The sequence below is a fragment of the Equus quagga genome, chromosome 13, assembly GCF_021613505.1.
Source record: "Equus quagga isolate Etosha38 chromosome 13, UCLA_HA_Equagga_1.0, whole genome shotgun sequence".
NCBI lineage: Eukaryota > Metazoa > Chordata > Mammalia > Perissodactyla > Equidae > Equus > Equus quagga.
Window position 1 is genome coordinate 36,095,931 of NC_060279.1, and position 15,839 is coordinate 36,111,769.

Sequence of the window (15,839 nt, forward strand, 5' to 3'; positions counted from 1 at the left end):
TTGTTCATCATATTTTTGTGGGTTTTGTGAGTTTGGATTAAGAAGCTTCTTGTGCAGTGTAGGAATTCCATGTGACCTGGACTTCTGATGGTGTCCATCAAAAGTGATTTTGTATTTGCTTCTTCTAAGCCCTGGGAGGTCATGGGCCCAGGAGTAATTTTTATAACAATTCTTTATTTGGAGTTTCCCAGAGCACACCCATGAGTGTAGCACAGTCTTGAGGTTTTGTTATTTCAGGGGAAACTTTCTATTTCTCCCAGAGCTCATACAAACATAAGCTTACTTGTCATCTCTCTGTGCCCGTGGGTGAACTTTTTCTCCACCAAACCACACATTTATTAAAAGGAAAGTCTTCTGATGGTCTGTATTTTATGTAGGTGTTTTAGTTTCAAGTTTATGCCCTTTGCAGGCCCAAGGTTTTGTTTCCTAGTTCCACATGGACTTTAAATGCTAATTTTACAAAAATTATTTAGTGGAATGTTTCCCTCCCCACTCCTCCCCAGGGGAACAATAATGTCAATTTACATGTTTAACACTTTGCTTCTTTCTTTTTTTTAGGTGTATTGGGGGATTTTCCCTTATTTCTTTCCTATTTGGCTTTGCATTTAAAAAATTATGTAACATTTACCCATCAATGAATGAATGAATGAAGGCCACCTCTGACTGGAGATCAACATTTGTGAACTGAGAAGGAGATGTTAGTAAATTATGTTACAAGAGTGAGCAAAACCCTTGAAAGGAAATTAAGATTGAAAGCTGGAAGTACAATCTGGATCTTGGTTGTTGGTTTTTCTCCTGCCACCAAAAACTTATGTTCAACTGCCAGGAAGATACCCACAGGAAGCTGCTGTGAGTGACTATTAAGGGTTGGTATAGTCAATGACACATGATCCACAGTTCCCCTTGGTCATTCACCTTCCTGCCTTGAAAGTCATAACCCATCCCCCTTCTGGAAAACCCACACACATACAATTAAAACAGAAAGTAGAAGGATTCAGATCGAATTGTCTTTAATCCCTGGAGGCCTCTCCACACCTGCTGTCCCCTGGGAGCCCAGACCACTTACAGGAGGCATTTTCACACATGAAGGGGGAACTTCTCCCTAATGCAGATGCTGCTCAGATATCTACTGAGAGCCTCACTAAGTCTTCTTGTGACTCTGTCTTCCCTCAGACTCCAACACTGGGTTCACTTCCACTTCCCACAGTTGAAATAGCAAGGCCTTTTTTTTAGATGGAGTTTATAATAACTTCTACTGACACTGAAGAAAATGAGACTCCTCATGAAAAAGAAAAATTTGAGCTTTGTAAAACTCTACTCTCTTAAAACATTCACTGTCTGAAACTTAAATTTACTCTTGCTTTTCTGTGATTGTCTGGAGCAAATATGTGGATACTTCTTTTAGAATCTGGATCTCTGGAGCATCTCCATCTTCATTTCTGCCAGGGAGGTAACGAGCAACAGCTTGCAGACATTCTTATTCATTCTGAGTTCCCTGTCATGCTGTTTGGCCTATGCAGGGCTCCAGTAGACTTCCAGAAATGAATGAATTGCACTGTAGGGAATATCCTGGGCAGAAGAGTCATCTGTGTCTGCCTAAAGAACATCTGGAGAGTGTCTACATAGACAACATCTAGATGCCCACTAGTCAGTCCTGCTTCTGAAGGCCTCCAACAAACAGTATCACCTCCCAAAGTATATATTTATTACCCTGGACATAAAATTTCTAGGTCCAGCCCCACTCAACAAAGATATCTTGTTGTTCAAGATAATTACAGTAACTATTAAAACTACTACTACAACTACCACCACGCAACAAGGATGATCAAGATTACGACTACTTTTCTGCCGTGTATTCAGAAATTTACTATAAGTGATTTGTATACATTATGACACTTAATTCTGTCACAGTGACCTTCGAACCACAAGTTCAACCAAATATATCCAAAGGTCTCTGGAGCTATCCAAACTCATTTTTCCATTCTAACTGTCCTAGTAATCAACTTCATCAAATGAGACATGTTATTTATTTTGTTCTGAATTTTATTTCATAGAGACTCTCTTTGTCTCTGTCTCAATCCTGGCATACCCCATCTTGGCACTGCACTTTGTGTCCCATTCAAGACATTGAACAGAGTTTACAGATAATCTGCACCTGGTCAGGATGAGGAGGTATTACAGGCCACCTAGAAACCGTTCCAGCAGGCAAGGACTTGATAAGAAGCTCAGTGACCAGCTCTGGTCCCAGGGAGAGAAAAACTCACTCACTCTCTTCCAAACACAAGTAAAACATTTGTTTATGTAGAAAGTTAAAGTAGCAATACTTGACATACTCTAAGGTGATAGAGGCTACAAACCGCATAAAACCTGGGCCTTATTTTTATGACGCTTTTAAAAATACATACATAGCATATGTTTATTGTAAGAATACTAGAAAACACTGATGAATAAAATGAAAAAAGTAAAAATCACCTTTAATTACATTATTCAGATATAATTACAGCAACACTTTGGGGTTTATTGTCCTAGACATTTTTCACTGAGGGGTGGGAGAGCTGAGTGCAGCACATAAATTGCATCTGGGGGGCCACTTTTCCCTTAACAATATGTCATGACCATCTTTTATTGCTATTAAATATTCTCTACAGAGTTATTTTAATGGCTGCTTAGTGGTCCACTGTCTAGCATATAATTTACTTTTTAATCTGCCTTTGTTGGGTATTTTTAGAATTTTCTTTTTACACTTTTATAATGATGTATGACATCACGTACATACAACAGAATTTCCCAAAGTAAAACTAGGTTTACAGTGAGTGAGTGATAATGTTAAGTATTCACCTTAACAGATGACCTTGAGTCTATGATTATGACTTTACTCTTAGTCACTCACCAGGTTACAAATACCCATGATTTGTGATTTAAAGTTTCATGCTGCATAAGATCCAAAAGGGCAACTTGCATCTGCCTGGACGGCCCAATCTTGAGCACATTGTTATGTACAATATTTATGGTGACTACAGCTAATCAATATGAGAGTGATAATATGCTTTGGCATGATGCGTGCTTTGCAGGGTGTGGCTGTATTAGGACCAGCCTGTGGTACAAATAGCAATATGGACTAGAAATAGGGAAGGGGACAGTGTTTGCTTTGATATAGAGCAGGTGTTTTGAATCTTAGTAAAATCCTATTCTAGAAAGTTAGAAATTACCTACGGAAAATTTCACCTTAGATACCTGAGCCATTGCAACAATGGCCCTGTTATCTTAAGGAACATTGAGAAGTAACATATTATAGTAAGATATTATAGTGTGCAAGAGCCAGACTGTGGAACTAGACTGCCTGGGTTTGACTCCCAGCTGTCACTACTAGAAATTGTCTATGTTGATCTTGATCAGTCTACTTGCCTTTTCTGGTGCCTCAATTTCCTCAATTGTGTAAATGGGATATTGCTGACTTCAGAAGCTTGCTGAGGCTATTAAATAACTTTGTGAGCATAAGGCACTTAGAATTGTGTCCAACTCATTAACAGCCATCTATATGTTAGCTATCATCCATGTCAAGATGTGGAGTTTCTCTGGCATTGAGAGGATCATCTTTAATCCTCTTAGCACTTACAGGAAAGAAGATAAGGTCAGATATTGCAGAGCTCTTCTACTTCCTTTTCTGCTAATTATACAAAACTTATTTTGCAAAAGCAGTTTCTATTCTCCGCACACAGACCACAGCTGGTGGCTTAGGGAACATCTCTTCTCAACTAACTGAACTAGGTCTTCATATCATTGTGGTCATTGCTGATCATCTTTGATGAGCTCAATAATTTGAGTTAGCACTGAGGTGGCAGTAAGATGAGATCTCCAGCTCCAGAAAGGTCTAATGATTTATCAGACCCCAGGGACCAGTACGAATGCTCAGGTCTCTGCTTCCAGCTTAGATTTCAAAGGCAGATGCAAAGCTGTGGGCTCCAGGAAAATCAAATTGCAATGTATCCTAATCCTTGATGTTCAAGTCAGCCCACCTCATCATTTGTTGGTCACAAATTTCTGTTTTGATATCTTAGATCTCAGAGAGTAATATGTCCTCATAAAATTTTCATAATTTCAATGCTTAATACTCTTCTATGAAAAATATTTAGATAGTTATCTACAAGATTTGGATTCAGAAGATGAATTGAAACCTTTTGTTAATGTTCCTCTGTTTAATCATGGACAATGACGGGGAGGAGGGCTGATGCTGGAAAACAAGATTCCTTTCTCTACATTCAGTTGTTACTAAATAAATATTTGTTAATTGAGTAAAAGGACTCTTCACATAAAATATGACCAGAGAAAAGGGATCAATTCAGGATTTGTTCAAGTCTTATAACTCTCACTGGGTATGTTTCCTGATGAACTCTATGGGACTGGAGAACATGTTATCACATACCCTTGAAAAGCGTGGATGTGAGGGCCATTGGCGGGGTAAGGCAGAAGGAAAATGAAATGAAGGAGAAAATTGGTAAACATCCAGTATCCATGGGACTTGCTCCTGCCAATCCCTTTGGTCAAGGGATGAGTTTGCAACTCACCTTGTGATTTTACAAGGAATGAGGGTTAGTTGTGTGCTTGAGGGAGATTGAATTGTTGGCGATAATGCAGTATGGAAATAGAAAAGGAGGAAAAGATGGAAAGTTTTTAAGTAATTTAGCAGAGTAATATAAGTTTCTAAATTGTGAGGGCAAATGCTCTGTGATAACATCTGATTTTTGATTCCCTCACAGCTTTTGTCAGTGAACAGGCAGCTGAGGAACTCCTTGTCTTTATTGTTCTTGGTCTCTGGTATATCAGTCACCAGGTTACCTCAAGGTCCTGTAGAGATGGATGTAGAAAGACTGGGAAGAAGTATTAGTGTTACTGCTTCCCTGGGCCAACCTGCTCCAGGATCCCACAGTCTCTGCCCTTGACACTGTGTGCTTGGCTGGGTGATCAGGCCCTGCTCAGCCTTCCCAAAGCCCCAGGGTTGGTCTCCTTGTCAAAACCCCAGGAGTAGGGAGGGAAGTGACATCTGAAAGAGGATGTGCAGACTGGACAGAAGGGCTATTTAGAGAGAATTGTTTTCCTGGCCATAGGACCATAAGTCTTCAACATCACTAAACATCCTCACAGCTCTGAAAAAGTCATCTCTGAGGAATATGGCTAAGAATTTATGCTTGGTCAGAATGGCCAGTGTCCTCATTGCTTCTCTAACTCTAGATCAGGAGTTGGCTGGATTTTTCTGTAAAAAGCCAGAGAGTAAATAGTTTAGGCTTTTCTTGTCTCTGTTGTAACTACTTAACTCTGTCCTTGTAGCAAGAAATCCTCTATAGGCTGTGTGTAAAGGAATGGACTTGACCTTGTTCCAATAATACTTTATTTGCCACAACAAGCAACTTACCAGCTCACAAGTCATAGTTTTCCAACCCTTACTCTAGACCATTATTTAATTCTGAATTTTTTCATTAATGTGCTGCTTTTCTAAAGTTGTATAACTAAAACTAATTTCATCTTATTCTTCTTAATTTAAAGCTGTGCTCAAGAAAGGAAGTAAATGAAAACAATATTTTATTCTAGACACAAAATCTCCATGAGCCAAGATTAAACCTAAAGAAATGGAGACTTGTTCCCTTGCCTATCCAATGCTAACCACGAAGTGGAAAGAACTCTTTGGGCTCTACGAAACTGTGCTGGAATAAACAGATTATTCTCTCACTTCTAATGATGAGACATTAATGAAACAGGAATGTCAAGGGAGACCTACAGGAGTTCTGGCCTGGAGCTTGTTCAGGAGCAAGACTTATCTCTTGCGTTCATTCTGTTCTGTGAATAATCCTTAATGACCAACTCAAAGTCTCACTTAGTCAACTGCAGCCCTAAACCTGTGAGGCTGCCCATCACGTGCTTTTTCAATGGCATCTCTAACCATGACTCAGAGTATTTCTCTCCTATCCCTGACAGCATTCTCACTGGGAATTTTTCCAGTTTCTAGATGAAGACTATACTAGTGGTGTAAAACTTGTCTTGATTATAAGTCTCAAGCCAAATCCCCATAGGATCTAGTCTCCATCTACGAAGGAGGGCAAAAATCTTGAATTAAGCTAATTGTTTCTGCAACCCCCCTTTCCTTCCCTCGTAATTTCATTTAAAAAAATCCAAAACATTGTCTACTAATGTCCAACAGGTAAATCTGGCTCTCCACCTGGAACAGGCAGTAGCAAACCATACATTTTTCCAAAAATTACAATTCTAATTCCACAAGCTTCCTGTGGTATTTTGGCTCTGGCCCTGCAGTGGTATATTATAAGGCATCACATTTCTTATATGACTGACCTCTGCTTCCTTATGTGACTGACCTCTGCTTCCTTACACTGAACATCCAAATTCTGGCAGTCATCGTACAATTGAACAGTGGTAGGGAGAAGATTTTTATTTGAAACAGAACTTAGTTCCTCAACCTAAGCTCAAAATCCTCAACTATAATCTTAAAATATAATGCAGATGTCACAAACATTGAAAATAGTCTGGTACTACAAATACATGAAGTGACGGGGTAGAAATTAGAGAATCCTTGACCAATCTAACAAGAGAAGCCTTGAAGGAAGACATTAGTCTTTGGCAATGATTTTTTTCTCACTAAAATCAGTCATCTAAGAGCTTTGGGTTAAAATACATCTCTACCTCGTTACACATTGAATGGATAGGAGAGAACTTTTGAAAACGTTCAAGTGGAAAGTTCTTAGAATTAAAAATAGTGGACCTTATTCCAGTAACCAGCTTATTCTGGAGTGTTTGTGATTTGACCATGCAAGGAAGACATGATGAGTGACATGTCTGGTTCTGAATGTCCTGTTTGTTGGGATTGCTTCTCACCAGATACTTTTCAGCAGGAACCATAAATCTCACTGCTCTGGGAACTGTTATGATCCTTCTCTGGAGCTAGTTTCATGACCTAATGACCTATGCTAGAGCCAGCCCCTCCTGGCCCGCTGAGGGTAGCCCAGTGCCCCTGACCAGTGAGACCCAGCTCTCTCCATAGAGATCAGATGCCCATCTCCAATTTTGCTTTTTCAGAGAGAGCAGAGCCCTCGGCTCAGGCTGGAGCAGCTCCCCAGAGCTCCAGATCCATGCCGAGTGGAGTGAAGACTCAGGATCTTACTGATGCAAGGCAGAGACAGGACTCACAGAGTCAGAAAACCAAGTTTCCAATCCCAAATTCATGTGCAGAGTGGGTATTAGTGGGGCTAAGCATGGGGAAAAACAGGAGTGCTCTAGCTCCAGCTTGGACTGCTAGTCTTTTTGTGACTTTGTGCAACTGTTCTTGTGGAAAGTGGGAACTGACCTACAGAAACTCTCCAAATTGCCTTTGGCATCTCTCTTCATAAGAATAACAAGTGGACTAGGCTCCTTATAATCTTTCTTTTCTTTATTAGGTAAGTAATATTCATTGACCAAATCTTCGTTGATCACTGGCTGCATGTCTTGGCATTTTGCAGTGGGCTGGGAACTTTAAAAGGCAAGGCATCTGTTCTCCAAGTAGCTCCACATGCTAGATTGCAAGACAAATTGACCTATCAGAAGGCAACATGGTGCTACAGAGTATGGGGCTAAATGAAGCATCAGAGAAATCAGAAATCAAAGTGAACTGGAAAGGTTACGGAAGGGGTTGCGATTTGTCTTGATCTTTTAAATTGAGAATAATGGAGGAATTGTTCTTCATATGGCTATTAGAAACAGTGCCTTTTCCAAGGTAGGATGGATGCTACCAGTGACCCTCTTCATTATACACAAAAGGCATCTGTCTGCACCATGACTCATGCCCCTAAAATGTTTCCCGTCTCATGGAGTGGATGATCCATCACAAATTTTTTTTTTTTTAAATTGGCACCAGAGCTAACAACTGCTGTCAATCTTCTTTTTCTTTTTTTCCTTTTTCTCCCCAAATCCCCCCAGTACATAGTTGCATATTTTAGTTGTGGGTCCTTCTAGTTGTGGCATGTGGGACACCGCCTCAGCATGGCCTGATGAGCCGTGCCATGTCCACGCCCAGGATCCGAACCAGTGAAACCCTGGGCCACCGAAGCAGAACGCGAGAACTTAACCACTCAGCCATGGTGCCAGCCCCGATCACAAATTCTTTAATGATTGCTACCCATGAAATTAGCCAGGATCAGGGTTAAGACATGCAAGTATCTGCATCCACATCCTTCAAGGATAATTACCATGGATTCTCTATCTTGGTATACTTACAATGGTTTACAGATGCAATACCCATATTCCCACTCCTGTCATTAGATAGTGAAATCAGTCTATCCTCTGGTCACAGAATCGTCTATAATCAGTGTTCTCACATGTTATCTTCTATGTCCTCAGGAGTCTCAGTTGCTAATCCAAGCTTAGAGACCCAGCCCCCTGGGGGGACAGGTGATTGAAGGAGAGAATCTTGTCCTACTCTGCTCAGTGGCTGAGGGCATAGGAAACATCACATTTTCCTGGCACAGAGAGGCCACAGGAATAAGTCTGGGAAAGAAGACCCAGCACTTCCTGTCAGCAGAGCTGCAGATTCCAACTGCGAAGGAGTGCGAGGCTGGCCAATTTTATTTTAGAGCTGACAATAACCATGATCCCATTCAGAGCACGGTGGTGAATATTCCTGTGAGCAGGGAGTTGCACGCTCATTCATCTCAGACAGAAATCCCAAAACCAAGGTCACAGTGCCCAGGAGTCAAGAAGAAATTTCAGCAGCTCCCAGAAATCAGTGCTGTGGAGAAGCAACAGCAATTTGAAGGTGGATTACTCTTCTAAGTTAAACTGCTGACACTTTTCTTTTTTGTGGAAGAAAATATAAAAAGGGCTGGATTGGCATTAGAAAAAAATAAGATGAGAACGACAAATGACCACATCTCTAGACAGGACCCCAGAGTTGATGTTCCCTCAAATTTCTAAAGACATGGTTGAGAAAATAACCTCTGATTGTTCTGGAGTGGATGTGAGGACGGAAGGAATACACAATGACTAAGGGGCCAGGCCCTTTGCTGAGATTCTAGTATAGTCTGGGAGTTTGTAAATCTACTTCAGCATCACAAATCCTCTCTGATAGTCCCCTTTGTGTCTGTTAGTTCCAGTGTCTTGTCCTGTCCTCACCCTCAGGGTTCCTGCAGCCAGGGCTATCATGGGGGACACAGTGGAGCTTTGCTGTGAGGCTTCTCCCCCAATCCTGTATCAGTTTTATCATGAGGATGTCAACCTGGAGAATGTCTTGGCTCCCTCTGAAGGAGGAGTATCCTTCAATCTCTCTCTGACCACTGGACATTCTAGAAACTACTCCTGTGAGGCTGACTATGGCCTGGGGGCTCTGTGCAGTGGAGTAGTGCCACTCTCCATCTCAAGTGAGTTGGTGATCCCTGGATACAGGAGTATTATGATCAATGGCTCTGTTCCAGAAGTCTTTATTGGTACCATATTGGGGTTTCAGAAGATGGATGGAGTTCTAGGTCATGTCTCCTGTGTGTGGGAAGTTGAAGAAAGTGATCTAAAGGCCTAGCTGCTTCTCTTCTCTCCACACTAACTGAAAAGTACACACTATACTTAGTTAAAATTACATGAATTTATATTTACCGTTTCTGCAAAGTATTCATAAGGATTTCATGGCCCAAGCCTTTAACCTCTGAGGCTGAAGTACTGGTTTCTTCCCTCAGGGAATGGTGGCTATAGAATAGAATTTGTCACAGCCAGAGTTCTTAGGGGCTGTTTAGTGTCCTTGGTTTTATTGCTGGTCTCACAAGATATCAGGTTGGTATCTACTATTTATTTTGTTTATCATTTATTGCTGTGACCTTTTCCATTACTGATACAGGTTGGATTTGCGAAAAGGAGAAAAAAGAAAAAAGGAAAAAAAACCCTTCCAATATCTGTTCAATTCTTTTTAAACTTCACAAGGAGCGGTCAACGTTGCCATATTACTAATTTTATAATGTCATTTTTCTTGTATGCAGTCACCTGAGATTAAAACTATTAACATACTCTTTCATTCTAAATAAAAATGTCTGATTATTAAATACCATTTAATAACTTTCAATAGGCATATTTAGTTTTTATGCAGTAGAGTAAAATGTAATAAGGAGCTGTATTTAAAAGAATTAAAACAATTTAGTGTAATATTTTCTCTTTTATTTATCCATTGCTTATTAGATATCCTATTCATGACAAGAGCAGTGACTCTTTTTTGAATTCTTGGATCTATTATATGGACCATATGGGGCCATCGTCACCCACATGTCTGATGATCGATGACGTCGTAAGACCATCAATTAGAGCACATGTGTGTGACCTCTCAATGTGGCCTGGATTTCCTCGTAGCATCTTGACCTCAGGGTAGTCAAACTTTTTACGTGTTGGCTTAGGCTTCTAAAGCAAATGTGATAGTGAATCTGCAACATCTTCTCATCAACTAATTTCAGAATTATGCAGTGTCACCTCCACCACAATTTTATTGAGTCCTAGTGCCTAACAAACTTATCCAGATTCAAGGGGAGAGAGTAATGACTGCACCTCTAAATGGGAGAACTGTCAAAGAATTTGCAGCCATATTTTTAAAATTTCCACATACACCATCACGAATTCCAGTCCATGCCTCCCAACCCCACAAGCCCCTTGGTTGCCCTCTCTGGACTTGGCAAATGCCCTGTGGAACAAGTGGTTCTGGTAGACGGATTTATCTCCATAAGCCTCTCTTCCCTCTCATCTTGTCTCAGAAATTCTTCACTATCTTATTACCTTTTCAATACCTTTAAATAGACTTTTAAAAGTATTTTCCCAGAATTTCTAGTTATTCTCAGAAGAAAGTTAGTTTAATTTCTCCTTCCATATTACTGAAAGTGTAAAAGCTTCCATCTTTTATAACCAACACCTTCATAAAGCTGTTGTGTTTTCAGTATTTTCAGAATAACCATATCTCTTTATAACATATTATTTTTAAGATCAAGAATTTAGATAATTCTCCTAATCAGTGTCTCCTACTGACCCCTACTGGCATTGTACTGGCCAAAAAAATGTTACCAATGACCGATTATTGGGTTTATTTTGTATGGCAAGATACCACACATTATCTGCAATTATAAAAAATAACTTGAAGTGTGAATTATTGTCCATGTTTAACAATCTTGGAGAAGTTAAGTACTTTGCCGTGTTCACACAGCCAGTAGAGGGCAAAGCTAAGACCAGAATCCATACTTGCCTGACCATATGCACCTCCTGACTTTAATTATTCTCCTCTTATAAGTTTCACTCATTTTAGTAAGGTGTTATTTTTTAATTTATAAGATACAGAACAAGCATGGAGTACAACAGAATTGCAATGTAAATGTTTAAGTTAAGTTAAGTCCTTGGAATGCCTTATTTTGGAATGTGGCCATAATTGCAACTGATTGTTTTCATGCTTCAGCCAAAATGGAAACAGAAAAGTCCAATTTAACATTGTTGGAAATTGTTTTTTCTTTCATTGAGTTTCTAATTGCTATAAAATATATGTATATGAAAAGAGATATTTATGTAAAATAATTTCTAATTCATTCACTCTGTTAAATTCTTTCATTTTTTCAAGTAACACACCAATTCTATAGATTTTTTCAAATTTAGAAGCAAATAATCTGCAATACAATAAAACATTTACTTCCTCCTTTTCAAGTTTTAAGCAAATTATTTTTTCAAGTCTAATTATATGCTTCAGGGCCTCTGGTACATTGAAAGATAGTAGTTACAGCGTGTAACTTTGTCTAGCTCATGCTTTTAAAAGAAATTTTGTTGTGTTTCTCTAATATGTAATATATTCAAATACTCCTTTTAATGAAGTTCTAGCATTCTTATTTTATTAGTACTATTTTTCAGGAACAACTTTTAATTTTGCTAATACTTTGTTAATACCTGTGGAGATAATCATATAATATTTCTTTTTCATCTTTTAAATCAACTAATTATATTATGCCAGAATATCTAATATTGAATAACTTTTGCATTGTTGGTAAAAATCCAATTTTAATGATGTATTTTTTAATATAAACAAGCATTCTAGTGAAGATTTTTTTCGTAAATATTAATGTGTGAAATTTGCCAGGTTTGCCATTATCGTGCTCTTTTTGGGGTTTTATACTCAATATTTTCCTATCTTTACCAAAGGAAGTTCAAAATTTTCCCTTCTTTTCCTATATTCTGAAATAGTTTACACAGCAACATAATTATCTGTTTTTTAAAGATTTTGTGAAAACCCCGTGAAACCATCTGTGCCTGGTGGGGTTTTGAAGGAGTTAGTTCTTTGACAACTTTCTCTATTTCTGATCTTGTGATTAATCTTGTGAGAGATGTTACTACTAATGTTCACCAATATCTAGTTCTCTTTTACTTCCGGGCATGTGGAAAGTTTGCATTTCCCTGTCTCCTTGAAGTTACACGCGACCAGTGAAATGTTAGCAGAAGTAATATGCGTCATTTCCTGGCAGAAGCATTTAAGAGCGAAGGGTTGATTTTCCATTTCCTCTTCCCATGTTCTAGTGATTATGGAAACATGCTGACCTGACAGCATCTTAGGATAGTGCAGCCTCCATCAGCATAGGTCCCTGCGTAACTGTAGTAAACAGAGCTGCCTGGCAAATATATGATGGATTTGTGGCACAAGTTGGAAATAAACCATTGTTGCTTTAAACCACTGTAATTTGAGGTTTGTATAACAGCATAACATACTCCATCCTGACTGTTACAATATGTTACATTTTCTCTTCTAGGAAGTTTTCCCAGAAAATCATTCATTTTATCTAGATTCCAAATTTACTTACGTAGAATTGAACATAGTGGTCTCCTGTGATTCTTGTAGCTTTCCCTGTGTCTGGTTACTACTCCACAATTTCTTCTTTTTCTGTTCTTGAAATAATATAGAAAATGTTTTATTTGTCATTTTGATTAAGAAGTAAAGCTATTAGAATTGTTTGATGTACGAATTTTGTTTTCTAATTCTGGAATTTCTGCTCTCATCTTTGTTAACTTCTTCCTTCTGTTGTTAGTCTCGTTCTTTTGAACAAATTGGGTATTAATACATTTGTTTTCCTTTGTCTTATATATTTATACATATTCAGTAGCTTGAGACTTAATTCCCTTAAATTTAAAGTTATTGGCATATCTAGATTTTTTCATAGTTTTGTTATGAATTACCAGTTGTGCTATAGTTAGAGAGGATTATTTATGTCATATCCAGTTTTTGGAATATTTTTGAAGTTTTCTCTGTGAGCCAACATATCATCAATTTTTGCTATTGTTCAACTATGCTTAGAAAGTAGACTAAAGTTTATCTTAAAAATAATTTATTCAAGAAAGAGTTGCTAGAATCATATACACTGATTTCACACTCTTTGAAAATGTGTGCCTCTTGCCTTAGGCTTGAAGGACAGTTTGGCTTGGTAGAAAATCCTGAGGTCATTGTTCCTCTTCTTGAAGATGAAATAAACTATAGTTTCTCCTCCCCTTGGGAAAATAAACTTAGGTTAATCTTCTAACACTGTTTTCCAGGAAACCTGATAAAGCTGGGACACGGACTCTGTTACCAGGCAACAGTTTTGATGATTAGTAAACCATATCTAAACTGAGAGGACTCTGAACAGTTTGGTGGGAAGCAGAATAGGGGCAACCTCAAGTGCAATGTGACCCCTGAAACTGAGCATGTCCCTCGCAGTGGCCCCGATACCCATCTATGTGGCCTTGTCCTCTGAGCTGTTACTTGGAGGACTAGAAAAGAGCTCCTTGACCACTATGAAGACTCCCTCTGGTGACACATCTGATACATCCATGCTGATATGCTGTGTTTCTTATTCTGTATCTCTCTGTAAAGCTAAATGGTGCAAAACACAGCCTATTAGGTCTTATGAATGTCAATATCAAGCCTACCCCAAGACCACTGCTATAGAGTGGATTTTGCAAATATAAAAAAATTTAAAAAGTAAGAATGGTCATGTAAATTCTAAACAAGAAGAGTAGTAAAGTAGAATTAGAGCCATCAAAAATTAACAAATATTTTATAATAAGTAAAACAGCATTGTACAGGTGCATGATTAGAGAGAGACAATCAGAACAGAATAGAAAGAAAATCTAGAAACAGTGAGCAATGTCTGTGGGATTCACCATTTGAAGTGGAATTCCAAATCAATTGGGAAACAAGAATGGACTATTCAACTACAGTGATGTAATAAATAAGTAGTCTTTGGATGGAATTTAATTGAATTCTTATTCTGTATCTTATATTTTACCAGCTGATTACACATGGTTAAGCCATGCAAAAGCTTTAAAAAATAAAGCTTTCTCCCCTGAAATGAATGTTCCTTTATCTGTTTTTCAGAAGGAGGTTTTGCAGCAAATGCACCCAAGTGAAAACTCTCCTTATTCAAAATTGCAACTCTAGAGGCCTCCTTTATTCATAATTTTAAATAAGTATTACTACTCTGTACATAAACATAAAGGCTATTTGATTACACAATGTTTTTCTATAACACTTACTCGTGTCTCTACTTTACTATATTTATACTATCAGTGTTCCGTCTTAGAGTGCTCCATGTGATTCTAGGTGTTATCTTGCACAGGATTAGATATTTTTAAATTAATTTACTAGTTCATATATTCAAGATTATTTAGTGAGTATTTATAATGTATGAGTAATGTTTTGTTAGGTTTTGAGAGGTGAAAATATGCATAGAATGGAATTTATTTCCTCAAGGGACATATTGTCTGTAGAGGGAATGTGACATATGCACAGAGTTAAGAAAAAGAGAGAGAGAAAGTAATGATAAAGAGGCAGATGAAGTTCTATGAGTTTATAAGAGAAAAAATAAATCTGGGGCAATATCATTGTCTTACTTATAAGTTTTGAAAAAGCTAAGCATGAGAAACAGAAAAATTTTTACCAAGTCAGAGTGGCTATCCTATTAAGGAAATACTTTGTGATTATGTGACTTATGTCTGGCTGCCCATCTTCAGTGACAACCTGAAAGACCACACACAGTCTATACAAAGGGACATAATATCACTTAGAGTGCCATACTCTCCCTAGCCTGTGTCCTCTCAGTTGTCATTCACTGTCCTGGAGACTATCTTGTACTTAGTTCTCTTTATCACAGAGAGGCTTCCAGTCCAAACCCTCAAGAGTCCACCCACCCCAGCCCACTCCCACTCCTCTCCACTCCAGCCATCAAGGAGCAGCAACCAGTGTATGTCAATGGTGAGTCTTCCCATTGGAAGGGGCTCTGTGGCTGAGGCCAGGAGGGAAGAGAGAACAGAGAAAAGACCATGAGGTGTTTTAACCACCTCAACCCCATGAATCCCAGTCACTCCCAATAAATAAATTACTCCCTCAGAGTCATCTTAGGGTTGAGAGGATAGTCATGAAGCAGAGGACTGGGAAATGTGTATGATATTTGAACCCTTATCCACCGACATCAGTGAACTCTGCAGTGGGCCCTGTAGATGTGAATGTGGTTTATTCCCAGGGTTGGAGCATCCAGCAGCGCAGGTGAGAAATGGCAAAGTGGTTCTTGTTAGATGCATCTTCCCAGGAAAGTGGCATAGTGTGCATAATAAAGGCTTCAAAACATCAATTGCCTTTGATGTGAAATCTGTAGATCCAAGAAGGAGTAAGAGATATTTGAGTTGGTTCTTGTAGAGAAGCTGAGTTTAAAAAAAAAGACAGGAGGTCCATTGAGACTTCATTCAGATGAGAATAGACAGGGAGAATCTGGGATACAAGGCAAAGGGATGGAATCAGACAAGAGTGAGAACATCTAAAATCATGGTGTCTA

General features: G+C 38.7%; 1 pseudogene; it reads left to right on the top strand.

The window, feature by feature from the left end:
- Positions 1 to 6,964: 6,964 nt before the first annotated feature.
- On the top strand, positions 6,965 to 9,553 carry LOC124250177 (Fc receptor-like protein 2; annotated as a pseudogene).
- The last annotated feature ends 6,286 nt before the right edge of the window (positions 9,554 to 15,839 follow it).